Source organism: Marmota monax, unplaced genomic scaffold (assembly GCF_021218885.2).
Source record: "Marmota monax isolate L192 unplaced genomic scaffold, Marmota_monax_Labrador192_F-V1.1 WCK01_AAM20220418_F8-fsc00004, whole genome shotgun sequence".
NCBI classification, from domain to species: domain Eukaryota; kingdom Metazoa; phylum Chordata; class Mammalia; order Rodentia; family Sciuridae; genus Marmota; species Marmota monax.
In genome coordinates, this window is record NW_026692881.1 from 6,533,675 (window position 1) to 6,548,287 (window position 14,613).

Genomic DNA, 14,613 nt, shown 5'->3' on the forward strand with positions numbered 1-14,613 from the left:
GAAGGAAGAAACATTTCAATGCCCCACTTTGAATAGTGGACAAAACAGGGAGAAGATCAGCAAGAAAATAATAGATATGAAGAAGAAGAAGAAGGAGGAGGAGGAGGAGGAGGAAGAGGAAGAGGAGGAGGAGGAGGAGGAGGAAGAGGAGGAGGAGGAGGAGGAGGAGGAGGAAGAGGAGGAGGAGGAGGGGGGAAGAGGAGGAGGAGGAAGAAGAGGAGGAGGAGGAGGAACTACTAGCTGGGTGCTGGCAGCACACACCTATAATGCCAGCTATTCAGGAGACTGAGGCAGGAAGATCGCAAGTTCAAAGCCAGCCTGAGCAATTTAGCAAGAACCTACACTAATAATAATAATAATAATAATAATAATAATAATAATAATAATAATTTAAAAAGAAAGAAGGAAAAGGGCTGGGGGTTTAGTTCAGTGGTAGAGCAGTTGCCTAGCATGAATGAAGCCCTAGATCCAATCCCCAGTAACACACACACAGAGACACACATATAAATAAATAAAAGAAGAAAAAATGGAATTAAAAAACAAATAGAGTTACAAAGGTTCTATAGAATACTTCCTTTAAGAAAATTAAATTCTTCTCAAAGATGCAGGGAATACTCTTTAGTATAGGCCAAATTTAGGACATGAAACATTTTTCAATGAAACTCAGAAGACTGAAATTGCCAGGTGTTGTAGTGCACAACTATAATTCCAACTACTTAGGAGGCTGAGGCAGGAGGATCACAAGTTTGAGTCCAGCCTGGGCAACTTAGTGAGATCGTTTCTCAAAAAATTTAAAAAGCTGGGGTTGTAGCTTTGTGAGAGATCGTGTTATAATTTCAATATTAGGTGACCCCAAAAGCTCATGTATGAGAGAAAGCAGGAAAGTTTAGAGGTAAGATGATTGGGTTTTGAGAGCCTTAACCTACTCAATGCATTAATCCCCTGATAGGAGTTAACTAGGTGGTAGCTATAGGCAGGAAGGGTGTGGCTGGAGGAAGTGGTCCCTGCGGGGTGTGCCTTTGGAGTGTATATTTTGTCCTTGTTGAGTGGAGCTCTCTCTCTCTCTCTCTGCTTCCTAGTATCATGTCCCCATCTGCTTTCCTCTACCACACACTTTCTCCATGATGTCTTGCCTTATTTCAGGCTCTGAGAAATGGAGTGAACCATCTATGGACTAAGATTTCTAGAACCATGAACCCCCAGATAAACTTATCCTCCTCTAATGCATTAAACCATCCTATTTAAAGGCAGTATCCAAAAGAGAGCCAGACCTCCTCAGGTCTTTTAGTCAGAGCAGCAAAAAAGCAAACAAAAACAGATAACCTCTGGGTTCCATTCCTAGTACTGCAGGGAAGAAAAAAAATCTTAAAATTATACAAAGTATCTTTTCTGTCCATATATAAATTACATTAGAAACCAATAACAAAAAGAATATGAGAAAATTCAGAAATATGTGAAAATTAAATAACATGTTTCTAAATAATTAATAGGTCAAAGAAGAGATCATATGGAATTTAAATATTATTTGAGATGATCCAAAAACAAAAACACACCATGCCAAAATTTATATAATACAGCAAAATTGTGCTCATAGGGAAATTTAGAAATGTAAATGCCTGTGTTTTAAAAGAAGAAAGATTTCAAATCAATAACTTAACATCATCTTCAGACTCTAGAGAAAGACAAAATCTGACAGAAGTGAAGAAATAAGAAATACTAGGATGGAGACAAATGAATAAAAAAATGATAGACAAAATAAATAAAACCAAAAATAGATTGAAAATATCCACAAAATCAAAACATTATGAGCTAAACTGACAGAGAAAGAGAGACAGAGAAAAAAAATGCAAGTAAAATAAAAAATGACAATTGAGACATTATAACCAATCTTACAGAATATATGAAACTTATAGAATACTATGGACAATTGTAAAGCAGCATGTTAAATAACCTAGATGAAATGGACAAATTCCTAGAAACACACAAACTGCCAAAAATAACTCAACAATAAATAAAGTCTGAATATATCTTTAGCAAGTACAGATAATGAATTGCTAATCCAAAAAAATCTCCCAACAAGAAAAGCCCGGGTGGAAATAGCTTCATAGGTGAATTCTACCAAATATTTCAAAAATTGACACAAATCCCTCTCAAACTTTTCCAAAAAATGGATGAGGATGGAATGCTTCCTGACTGCATTTTTAGACAACATTATTACCCTGTTATCAAAGCAACATAAAAACAATACAGAAAAAGAAAAATGCAGATCAATATCCTTTATGAATATGTGATTATCCACAACAAAATGATGATAAACCAAATCCAGCATCATATTAAAAACATAATATACCATCACCAAGTAGTTTTAATTCCTGTATGGATCAAGATCAATCAATGTAATATACCACATTAATGGAATAAAGGGGCGAAAAAAACCTACATGATCTTATTTATTTACTTATTTATTGGTATAGGAGACTGAACTCAGTGACACTTAACCACTGGGTCACAGCACTTTTTTGTATTTTATTTAGATACAGGGTCTTGCTGAGTTGCTAAGTACCTTGCTAAGTTGCTGAGGCTAGCTTCTAAATCTTTGTTGTTGTTGTTGTTTATTTATTTATTTTTACATGAGCTCTTATTATTATTTTTTTTGCATTACAATTAATATACCTTTATACCACAATTTATCATATCTCTGTATACAAGATATGTTGACACCAAATTCACATCTTCATTCATGTATTTTGTACAACGATGAGGGTCTCCTTCCAACATCCATGCAATTCCCCTTCTCCCTCCCTTTCCCTCCCACCCCTTTTCCCTATCTAGATGTATTAGCTTCTAAATCTTGATCCTCCTGACTCAGCCTCCTGAGTCTCTGGGATTACAGGCATAACCATACCGCCCAGCCTACATGGTCATCATAAAATGAAAATGCAGAGAAACACTTGACAAAAATCCAATACCCTTTCATGATAAAACACTCAACAAATTAGGAAGAGTGGAATCTTCTTCAATTTGATAAAGAGCATGAAAATCTATAGACAACATCACTGTAATGGTGAAAGACCGAAAGCTTGCGAAAGAATCTCGGCTCTCATCACTTCTGCTCAACATTGTAGTTGAAGTTCCAGCCAGGGAAATAGGCAAGAAATAAGGGCATTGAGGTTAGGAAAGAAGTAAGTATTCATAGATAACAAGATCAGCTATACAGAAAACCTTAAAGAATCTGCACACACCCATACACACAAAAAAAATTAGAGGTAATAATTGAATTCAGCAAAGCTGAAAGATCACTATGCAAAAATTATTTGCATTCCAATATATAAGCAATGAACATGCCAAATGAAATTATGAAATAATTCAATTTATAATTGCATAAAAATAAGATAATTAGAAATATTTTTTTAATATATTTTTATTTGTAGATGGACACAATACCTTTATTTTATTTATTTATTTTTATGTGGTGCTGATGATCAAACCCAGTTCCTCACACATGGTAAGCAAGTGCTCTACCACTAAGCTACAACTCCAGTCCCAATTAGGAATAAATTTAACCAAAAAAGTGCAAGATTGTACATTGAGGACTACAAAACATTGTTGAGCTGGGTGTGATGGCTCACACCTATAATACCAGCAACTCAGGAGGCTGAGATAGGAGGATTGCAAGTTCAAGGCCAGTCTCAGCAATTTAGCAAGACCCTAAGCAATTTAGTGAGATCCTGTCTCGAGAAAAATATAAAGAACTGGGAATACAGCTCAAAGGTAAAGCGCCCCTGTGTTCAATTCCCAGTACAAAAACAGAAGCACTGCAGAAAGAAGTTAAAAGAAAACCTTAAACAGGTGGAATGACATATTGTGTTCCTGGGTTTGAAGTTTTAATACTGTTAAGACGGAAATACTCTAAACTGATCAACATATTCAAATCAATTCCTTTCCAAATTCCAACAATTTCTTTTGTAGAAATGTAAAGGCCAAACCTTAAATTCATATGGAATTTCAAGGAACCCTGAATAGGGAAAACAGTCTTGAAAAAGAGTAACAAAGCTGTGAGACTCACAATTCCCGATTTCAAAATTTGCTACAAAGATACAGTATTTAAAATATTGTGGAACTTAAATATGGATGGACATCTAGATCAGTGTAACACAATTACGGTTCTGGAAGCAAATTCTCATGGCAATGGTCAGTTGATTTTGACAAGAATTCCAAGACCAGTCAATGGGGAAAAGAAGTCCTTTATACAGATTCTGGTGGATCACTGGATACTCACATGCAAAAGGATGAAGCTGGACCCTCACCTCACCCCATACACAAAAAAATAACTCGAAAGTATCAAAGGCATGTATGTATATATAAGAACTTGAGTTATAAAACCCCCAGAAGAAAATAAATGGATAAATCCTTGTGAATTAGATTAGGTAATGGCTCTGAAATATGACATAGGAAGTACCAGCAACAAAAGGAAAAAATATAGATATCTAGAATTACAACAAAAATTAAAGATTTTGTGCATCAACAGACACTATCAGAAAAGTGAAAAGATATTTCACAGAATTAAAGAGAATATCTGTATATCATGTATCAAATAAGGCCCTAAGACTCTAGAATAAAGGTGACTTTCAATCTGATGAAAGGGATACACACAAAATTCAGAAACAACATTATAGTTAATATTGACATAATAAATGCTTTCCTTTTAAGATCTAGAATAAAGCAAGGATAGTCTCTCATTATATCCATTTAATATTTCACTGGAGAGTTCTAGCCTTCTAGCTGGAGCAAGAAAGAAAGCGAAAGGAATAAAAGGGAACTAGGTTGAAAAGAAAGAGGTAAAACTTTGATTTGTGCACCTTGTTTATCTGCATTTTTCTTCACTCTGGATTCCAGCCAGTCAGAATTTGACTTTCGTTATTATTCTGCTGGCTGGGGTCTTCAAAAAGATGGACACTTTTAAATCCCAAGGACATCCTGCAGACAAACTGCAGTGGCATGCAGCCTCGTGGTAACTGCTAAGGCCATATTTATTTTAGAAAATGATCTTTAACTAAGGATAAAACCTGCCTTAACAACCAGTTAATGAGCTTTAACTGGGAAAATCAGAGGACAGAGAGAAATGGGTAAGAGGAGAGGGCCTGGAATTGCAGAAGCAAGGGAGAGCTCTTAGATGAAGGAGTGGCAGCTAAAACGGCATGACAGGGCCTGAGAAAGGGCATCAGCAACAGGGAAGGCCAGCATGGGTCCCGGCTCTTCCCATAGAGCTATTTAATCTTGGGCAATTTACTTATTACTTCATTCTTGTATATGGAATGGAAATAAGGACACAGCATATAACACCTGGCGGATACCCTCTTGTCCTTCAAGTCTTATTTGCCAATATTATCCCCCATCTTCAGAAACCCTCCTCCTACCTCCATATAATTCTGTCTCATTTTCTTCATAGCATTAACATAACCTGAAATTAATTAGTTCATTCGTTTAATGTTTGGAGTGGATCTTTGAGATTAGATGATGAAAATATTACTTAATCCAAACAGTTTGTTGGTTCTAAAAATGGGGTTGTTTTAAGAAGGAAAAGAAATCACCTGTGCCAAGCATTTGGCATTGTGCCTGGGCCACAATAAGCAATTAGTATATAATAACCATTACTATTATCACCTTTGTTCTTTATGATCACATTATAAGTGCTTATTAAAGTGTGGGCTGAATTGAAGTGTTAGGCCTTAGGACATGGAGGCAACAGAGTAGTTCTAGGTGGCCCAATGTGCAAGTCACATGCAGGTGACTTGGTCAAAGAAAAACCTCCACTGGAGGCCAAACTAGAGGGTCAAACTAGAAAGAAGCCCTGACTCTAGACAACCAGCCCATAGTTCTAGAAAGAAGCCCCGACTCTAGACAACCAGCCCATAGTTCCTGGCTGGCTGCTCAGCTACCAGGACTCACTCTTGGGACTCTTACCTTGGGCCTTTTTCAATTCCCTCTTCATTGCCCCTCAGGAGGCTCCCCACTCACCCCACCAGAATAATGTATACCACACCTGTACCAAGCACAGAACTTTCTTTGCAAACTTATTTCATTTGTGATCCTATTCTCACTTCCATCAGTGAATGCTAGCTGGGGTGACCCTCCTGCTGTATCTCAAAACATTCCCCTGAGCAAGCCCAGAATCAGCTCAATGGAAATAGCTGCCTATGGTATACCCCATTGAATGTGTCTACAGCTTCCTTTTATGAAGTGTCACCCCTGCTTATAAGAACTCATTTTTTCCTTGCAGGAGAAACGAGTTCTCAAAGAAAAAGCCAGTCAAAAATCTCCTATGCAAATTTTGACTCATTTTTCTATGAATTTAAGGAGATATGACAAAGACAAGCTAAGCTACTGTAGAACAGCAGATCATGATCATGAAAAAGGTGTGTTCTGGAGCCAATCTGCCTGGTGTGGATCCCAGCTCTGCTACTTCCTAGCTGAGAGAGGAGGCGTATTTCTGAACCTCTCTGTGCCACTCATGCATTGCTGTAAGGAGGTAAATGAGTTACTAAATTTAAAATGAGTTGGCATCTGGTACATAGTAGGTACATGTCATCCACAGAACAGGACAAAGCAAAAATGAAAGGAAAAGTGGCAAAAGAGACACAGCAAGAGACAGACAGAAACAAGCATCATGATACATCGAATGGGAAATTTGCCCACAGAGGCCATCGGGCTGTGTTATCAAGTTACTAACATTAACTGAGAACTCAAATCCATGGAGAACCGAAACACTGCAGGATCCATCACCCATAAAATGTCTGTTAGGGAGTTAGAGATGTGTCCTCTGTGAGAAGAATGGGATTTGGGTAATATTTGGGCTTCCAAGCAGGCTTTGATTCAAAGTCATTTTGATGGAATGTGGGATGCCTTAGCAAAAATATGAAATCAATTCTGGATTCAGGTTTCTATCAAAGAACAGCTCTTGCCCACCTTGGGGATTAGATGGTCAAGATGGAGTTTACTGCCACTAAAGAATATCAGAGCACTCACCTTGTGCTTCACGTTGGCCTTAACAATCACATGTAGTCAGTTTGCTTACCTGGCCTATGGGGCACCACAGGCTGTGGCCAGCACTGAGGACATGGTTATTGGCTGTCCACTGATGATGACCATCCAAGACCTTCTAGACTTGTTTGCACCTCCTTCAACATGAAGGCACAGAGACACCACAGAGCCTTCGTGTTTTAAACAATTTTCTCTGGAAAGCAAGATCCAAGAGGATGTTTGACCAGCAAGAAGGTGAATTTTTTTTGTAGAGAGAGAGAAAATTTTTAATATTTATTTTTTAGTTTTTGGCGGGCACAACATCTTTGTTTGTATGTGGTGCTGAGGATCGAACCCGGGTCACACGTATGCCAGGCGAGCACGCTACCGCTTGAGCCACATCCCCAGCCCCAAGAAGGTGAATTTATTGAGGAAAGTCATAAAATCCAAAGGCAGAAAAGACAGCAGGTTTAGGGCCTGGAACTTGGGCCTTGAGCTTCCAGAAACCAAGGCAGCCAACTGATTTCAGAACTCTCCCTCGCTTTCTTGCCAGAGAAGTTGACCTCTCATTTCTCCTCCCTGAAAACCTGTTCATGCTTCTTTGGTACTACAAATGAGCAATCTTTGCATTCCCATTCACATGGAATGGGTGTTACCCACAAACCATCACCTTGCCTCCCTTGTATACATATCCTAAATTCTCAGGAGATAATCTAATTATTCCCTTGTGGATCATGTTTTCAATCCAGGTTCAGAAAGCTGTGGCTGCAACAGAAGCATCGAATAGTACAGTCACAGCAGCTGGGACCCAATCTATGTGTGGCAGGGCAGGGTGTCTTCAGAGAAGCCATCACCACAATCAAGATAGCATGCACATCCATCATCCCTAAACACTTCCTGTGCCCCTGGAAATCTGTGGTTTGCCGACCCTTCCCAAACAACCACTGATCTATTTCTTTTTTGGTGGGGTACCAAGGATTGAACTCAGGGGCACTCAACCACTGAGTCACATTCTCAACCCTATTTTGTATTTTATTTAGAGACAGGGTCTCACTGAGTTGCTTCATGCCTCACTTTTGCTGAGACTGGCTTTGAACTCTCTAACCTCCTGCCTCAGCCTCCCGAGCCACTGGGATTCCAGGTGTGTGCCACTGCACCTGGCTCTGATCTACTTTTTGTCACCATGGCTTTGTTTAGATTTTTCTGGAGTGTTATATAAATGGCACCACATAACATGTACTGCTTTGTCAGATTTTTTTAAGGTTCATTTTTAGTGTTGCATGTATTTATAATTCATTCCTGTTCATTGTTTAGTTGTATCCCATTGTATGGATGTTTTCTTAGATTTTTTAAAAATTCATTTCCTAGATATTTTTTAAATGGAGTTTTTCAGGATTAAAAGTTCACATCACTTACTCATCAAGGATAGATTTTTAGCAGAATGTGCAACATTTAACTCAAGTTCCTAGGAATTGGCAGTTTATGCAAATGATTAGCAAAGAATATAGACCACAACAATGTCTATGTAATGTTCCATAACTGCATTTTTGACATGCAACAAGAGATGGCACAATGGCTCTAAGGACTCAGAAGATGGGAGGGAAGCAGCAAGGAGGAACAGGAAGAGCATAGGTCTTTGAGTCCTAGCCCAGCTGTTTGACCCAGGGAAAGTCACTTCTCATCTCTGAACCTCAATTTCCTTATTTATGAAAGAGGGAAACTATACAGTGATGTCTCAGGCTTAGCATTGGTGGAATCTCCTAACTCGACAGTGTCAGCAAGTGAGCTGTCTTCTTTCAGCAATGCAGGGTCTGAAGAGCATCCAACCCATGACCAAGGATGAGCAGCTCCTTCCTTTCTCCAGCTAACAGTAAACTGCATAGTGCAGAGTGATATTTTAGAGATAGAATCCAACTCCAAGGAGGCTTCTTCTTTCAGAAACTCTTTGCTGTCAGATTCTATTTATCTAGTCAGCTGCTGCTCTTGGCTTGGAGTTAGTCCTTGCCATAGAAAGAGAGAAGAGCCCCCTGCTGGTGAGTCTCAGGCTGACGCTGAGTTCGACTTGGATAAAACTACAGCACAGCGTACTTCTTCAGGCTGTGCTACCTGGGGCCAGCTTCCTCTAACTCTAGTCCCTCTGATGTGCTGCCCCCACTTCCATTAGTGCAAGCCCACCTTCCAGACTCTCCTGAGATTCAACAGGGAAGAAATGGCCAGGGGATACAATAAAAGGAGGCTGGAATGGAGCCAGTTGGACAGAAAGTAGTAAAGCATCCTTATGGCAAGGGTGGAGTGAGAGATGAGCTGGAGCACCTTCCTTTGTTCAAAAGTGCTTAAGGTCCACCTTGTCACAATCAGCACACAGAGCCTACTTTCATCCATTCAGCTTCCTACTTATCTGTCTCACTGGATCTGTAGCAGCATTAGGAAGTAGGTACATCCAGTTATGGTTATACCACCCTCCACCCATCTCGCAGAGAAGGAAACTGATATTCAGAGCCATACAATGATTCCCTGCAAACAGGTCATCAAACAGCTCAACCCTAAGCTATTCAGGCTCAATCCTAGGGTGTCCACTCCAGAGACACTTATGGATCACTTTCCAAGTGTGACATCCTTGAAGGAATCCAAGATTTATCAGGCATGCCTCTTTTAGAGAAATGCTCTCCAGTAATGAAGGTCATTGCTTCAGTGGAAAGCAGGGTATGAAGTTACTGTAAAAGCCACCAATGAAGTGCCATCAGCAGCAGAAGAACACCAGGAAAAATTCCAGCTAAAAGGAGCAAGGAAAGCCTTGCTTTTCCCTTTGGCTGCCATTTCAGATTCAGAGCCAGCAAGCCTGCTGCGGAAGCCAAGGAAGAGAGGGAACCCCGGAGCCTCTGGTTTCACCCAGTGATCAAGAGGTATAGAAAAAGGAAATGAGTAAAAATATTTAGAGGGTGAAAATGCCTGTGAGGTTTCATGTAAACAATTTCATTCACACTAGTTTTTTTTTTTTTTTTAATTTAGAAACCATTTAATACATGCCAGCTTGAAAGGAGAAGAGAGAGAAACTGGACTTTTTTTTGGTTTGGTACCCAAGAAAGGGTTGAGGGATGGTATCTGCAGTGGAACTAAGTTAATAGAATGTGAATGGAAGCTAACTTTTTACTTTTCATTGTTTTCTAGTGTTTAACATCTTACCATGTGCATACATTACTTTCATAATAAAAAAAAAGACTTTTATAATAGAGGATAAATCCAATCCTTCCTCTCCACCCTAACCACACTTGCTCAGTGACAGGCTCATTACCTCTCATCTGTAATCATAACACTTTTCTAACAAGTTGTAACAAAGTGCTAGTCTCTACAGGGAGCTTGTCATATGTAAGGCATTGTGCCAAGTTCTCTAAATGTTGTTTTCCCTATTCCTCACTACAATTCTAAGGGTAGGTACTATGATCCCCTCTACAGATGAGGAAACTTAGAGAGATTAAGTGACTTGCTCGAAGTCATAAAGTTAATAAGCAGTGGAGCCAGCTTAAAATCCAGACAGAACTTGCCATGGCCTGTGAACAGAAATAACATTCACTACTTTCTGTTGCCAGTTATTGTCTTAAACTAGATATAATCACTTTACTCCTTTGCTTAAAGCTTGCGCAGCACCTGCCGCCATCTCCATTATTCAAATTCCATTTTCAACACACTCATTCACCTATTCTTTAAAAATCAACAAATTATAGCAAGTTCTAATGTTTACTTCAAACCTGTTTACATATGGTCTCTCGAAACCCCTATGACATAGGCAGGAGAGCAAAGAGTCCCATGCAGTTTCAATGGTTTGTCAAGAGGCAAGACAACAAATGCTTATAGCTGGGACCCAAACCCAGGCCCTCACTGCCTCGCTGGACATGTGCCCTGAAATTCCTTTCTGGTTCATTCAGTGCTCTGAGCTTACTCTCAGATTTCAAGAATACCAAGTTTTTCCTTCTGTCTCTGATTTAGCCATGCTCTATCTTTTCCAGGTGTGCCTTTGTCCTGCCTGGTGAACCCAGGCAAATCCTTCATGACTTAGCTCAAATGGCCCATTTTCTTTGGGCTTTTATAATAACTATTAACATCCCCATCACCGCACTGGTCAGTAATGTTAGATTAGATGATTTGCTCGCCTGGTTTTCTTTCCCAGGAGACTGTTACCTTCCCTAGAACAAAGATTATAAGTTGTGAGCATAGCCTGAGTAAAAAACTGGGATGGATTAGTGATGGTGAATGGATATGAACAAGAAATGAAGGAAGATATGATTATCAGTGAAGCTTTGTTTCTAATGCTTCCAAAATTCATGCAACAATGAACCATGTGCACATATACACAATATATAGACAATATATAATATCTACACATAGCATGTTTGAATATGTATACATATATAGTGTGCATATAGGAGTGTACATGTATACATATATACTGCCTGTATACATGTATAATGTGCATACATATAGCATATAAATACATATATAACAGTGTGCAGACATCCATACAGTTTTTCTGCACAGTGTGTGCATATATCATATATATAATATTATACATATGTCATGTATATATGCACATATGCATGGTTTGTGTACATATTATGTGTGCACACATTTTGCATATGTACTCTAATGCAATGCAATGGGAGATTACATAGTACATTAAGAGATGGTTGGAAGAACACACATGACACACAATACAGATTTTTTTAAATAAAAATACTAGTACCTTGAGGCTTGTCTTCCTGTAATGTTGAGTGAGGAGCCATCAAAGGGAGAGGAAACATGGTAGAGCACTTACCTAGCATGCATAATCCCTAGGTTCAATCCATAGAACCACCATAAAAAAAGAAGAAGAAAAAGAAGCAGCTTCTGGAGAATTAGGAAGGAAAAGATTTAGAGAAACCTCACTGAAACCAAGCAAGAACCACGTTCTAAGATGAGGCTGATTATTAAGTGAAATAAGCTGAACTTTGAAAGTAAAGGGTCATATGTCTTCTCTCATATGTGGAAGCTAGAGAGGAAAAGGCGGGGGACAAAAGGTGGGAGGGGATCTCATGAAAATAGAAGGGAGACCAGTGGGGACTGGGGCTGTGGCTCGACGGTAGCGCGCTTGCCTGGCATGCAGGTGGCACTGGGTTAGATTCTCAGCACCACATATAAATACATAAAATAAAAGTCTATCAACAACTAAAATAATATTTTAAAAAGAAGAGAGATCATTTTGTTATATTGTGTGCATGTATGAATATATTACAACAAATCCCACTATCATGTATGATTATAACGCACTAATAAAAAATTAAGGAAAAAATCAGGCTCTTTTACAAGAACAAACACACACACACAAAAAAAAACAGGAGATGGAAAACTAAAAAGGAAAAAAAAAATCCCCGGATCTGATAATTAGGAATATAGTGAACCCAGAATAAGAGTTTCAGGAAGAGGTGGGGATGGGATGACTCAGAAGTGAGGAAATAGAATGAGACAAACATAGACTTCTGTCTCTTTCCAAAACCTTTGCCTTGAAAGGATAACTAGAGAAACGGCTTGGGGTGGAAGCAGGATCAAAACCTCAACTTCATTTGGCTCCCTATGAGATGGGAGAGCATAAGCGTGTTTGTGGGCAGAAAGTCTCATCCTGCGGCAGTTCTGTTACTCACATGGTGTAGTATCAATCACAGCAAACACTACAGCCAAGACCTCCACCCACCCCTTGACATCGAATAGCTCAAAAACCCCTCACATCAACTCTGTGAGGGACATCCCATGATAATCCACATTTTACTGATGAAGAAACTGAGGCACAGAAAGGTTAAATAAATGTTCAAAGTCACTCAGCTAGTAAGTTTCAGAACCCAGATTCCTCCCAGGTAATCTGGCTTCAGCATTTGTCCTCTTGACCCAGGATCAATGAGGATTGCTGAAAATGGAGTCCTTAACCTGTTTCCTGCTTAGACTGACCTGTATCTACCTTTCCCAGCTTCTCCTGCAACCCCCAGGCCTGCACCAGCATCATAGTAGTGGGTCAGGGGAACACTGTGTTTTAGCAGTAGTGACCAAGAAGGAAGAGCAGAAAGAGGCCATTTGTTGGCATTGCAGGGTTTGCATCTCTCTGGAAGTTGTGAAAAGTCTTATACACATCAGAAGAGAGATATAGTAAACACTATGAGACCTAAGTTTGGGAGAATTGGCTCCAACTCCTAGGATTACTTAGAAAAGGAATGTGACATATGCAGGTATCAGTATTTCATCCTTAACATTGATGAGGATGACATTGATGATGATGGTAGTGATGATATGGTGATGATATCAACTATCCTTCATCCCTTCTGGTTATACTGCAAAGAGCAAGTGAAGGAATGGGTTAAAGTACAAGCCAATATGAACTATCTATAATTACTATTAGGCTCTCAGACTATCTGAAAAAAAAATTGCTCATTCTCCAACTTCCCCAGTTCCACCTTACAAGGCATTGACCATTGAACACAATTTTGAGAAACAATTTTGAGAAAGTTTTTCTAAATCCTAATACTTTCCATGTGTCCAATTTGCCTCAAATCTAAAGTTTCCTTATATGGTAAGACAGCATGGCACATTTTTAAAAGTTCACTGAGAGAGAGTTGTGACCAAGTGTCATTTTCCAAGATTTATGGAGCAGCTTTTGGATGTTCACAATAACTAGCTGCACCACATATTCCACTCCTGCCTGTTTCTTTCTCCATTCACAATGTACTACCTCCAGTGTAACATTTGCCCCTCACTTCTCACTTCCTCTTTCTGCAGATTTCACTTTTCTAAATCATGTCATCTTTTAGTTCAAGCATGGTCCTGAGGAGGAGGTAGCTTTGGTCAAGAAAACAAGGGAACACACTTGAGGAAACACGAGAATGTCAACAGAGAGACCAGGTATATTCCAGCTGTATACTGCCATTCATTTGGAAGATTTCTCAGGAATCTCATTGGTAGATGGTGGAAATCTGGTCTTTAGATGGATTTTTTTTAACCTTTATATACAATAGTTCAGTTCACATATAATAAGTCAAGAATTACATGAAAAGTTACCCTTCTTTATGGATTTCTGTTTAAATTATCTTTGTTTTTAACTTTACCTTTTATGAACTATAGTTCAAAATTAACATTAAAATAATTAAGCAGCATCAAGATGGGTTGCTTGACTGGTGACAGGTATGTGACCAGAAATAAGGACATTTGCTAACACAAGTAATCTGCTAGAACATCTGGAACACCATCTCCTTTTTACATATGAGAAACCAAAGACCTCAAGGATCTTTTTTAAAGACAGAGCTCTGATTTTGCACGTCTGCCTTAATCTAATAAAAGGAAAATGCAAAAATTCCAGATTGCAGAGGCAATGTTTTGATGATTATTATAAAAATGCACTAGCTAAGGATGGATTCCTGAAAAGGAGGGCTTACTCAAAATCCCTTGTTGGATGGCTCAGCTACTCTAATGAACGTAATACACTACCAATTTTGCAAAGAAAAGCACTCCTCTAATGCTGTAAGTCCTTCTACACACCCAACTTGAAATAAATCAATGATTGCCCAGTGTTAATTGCTC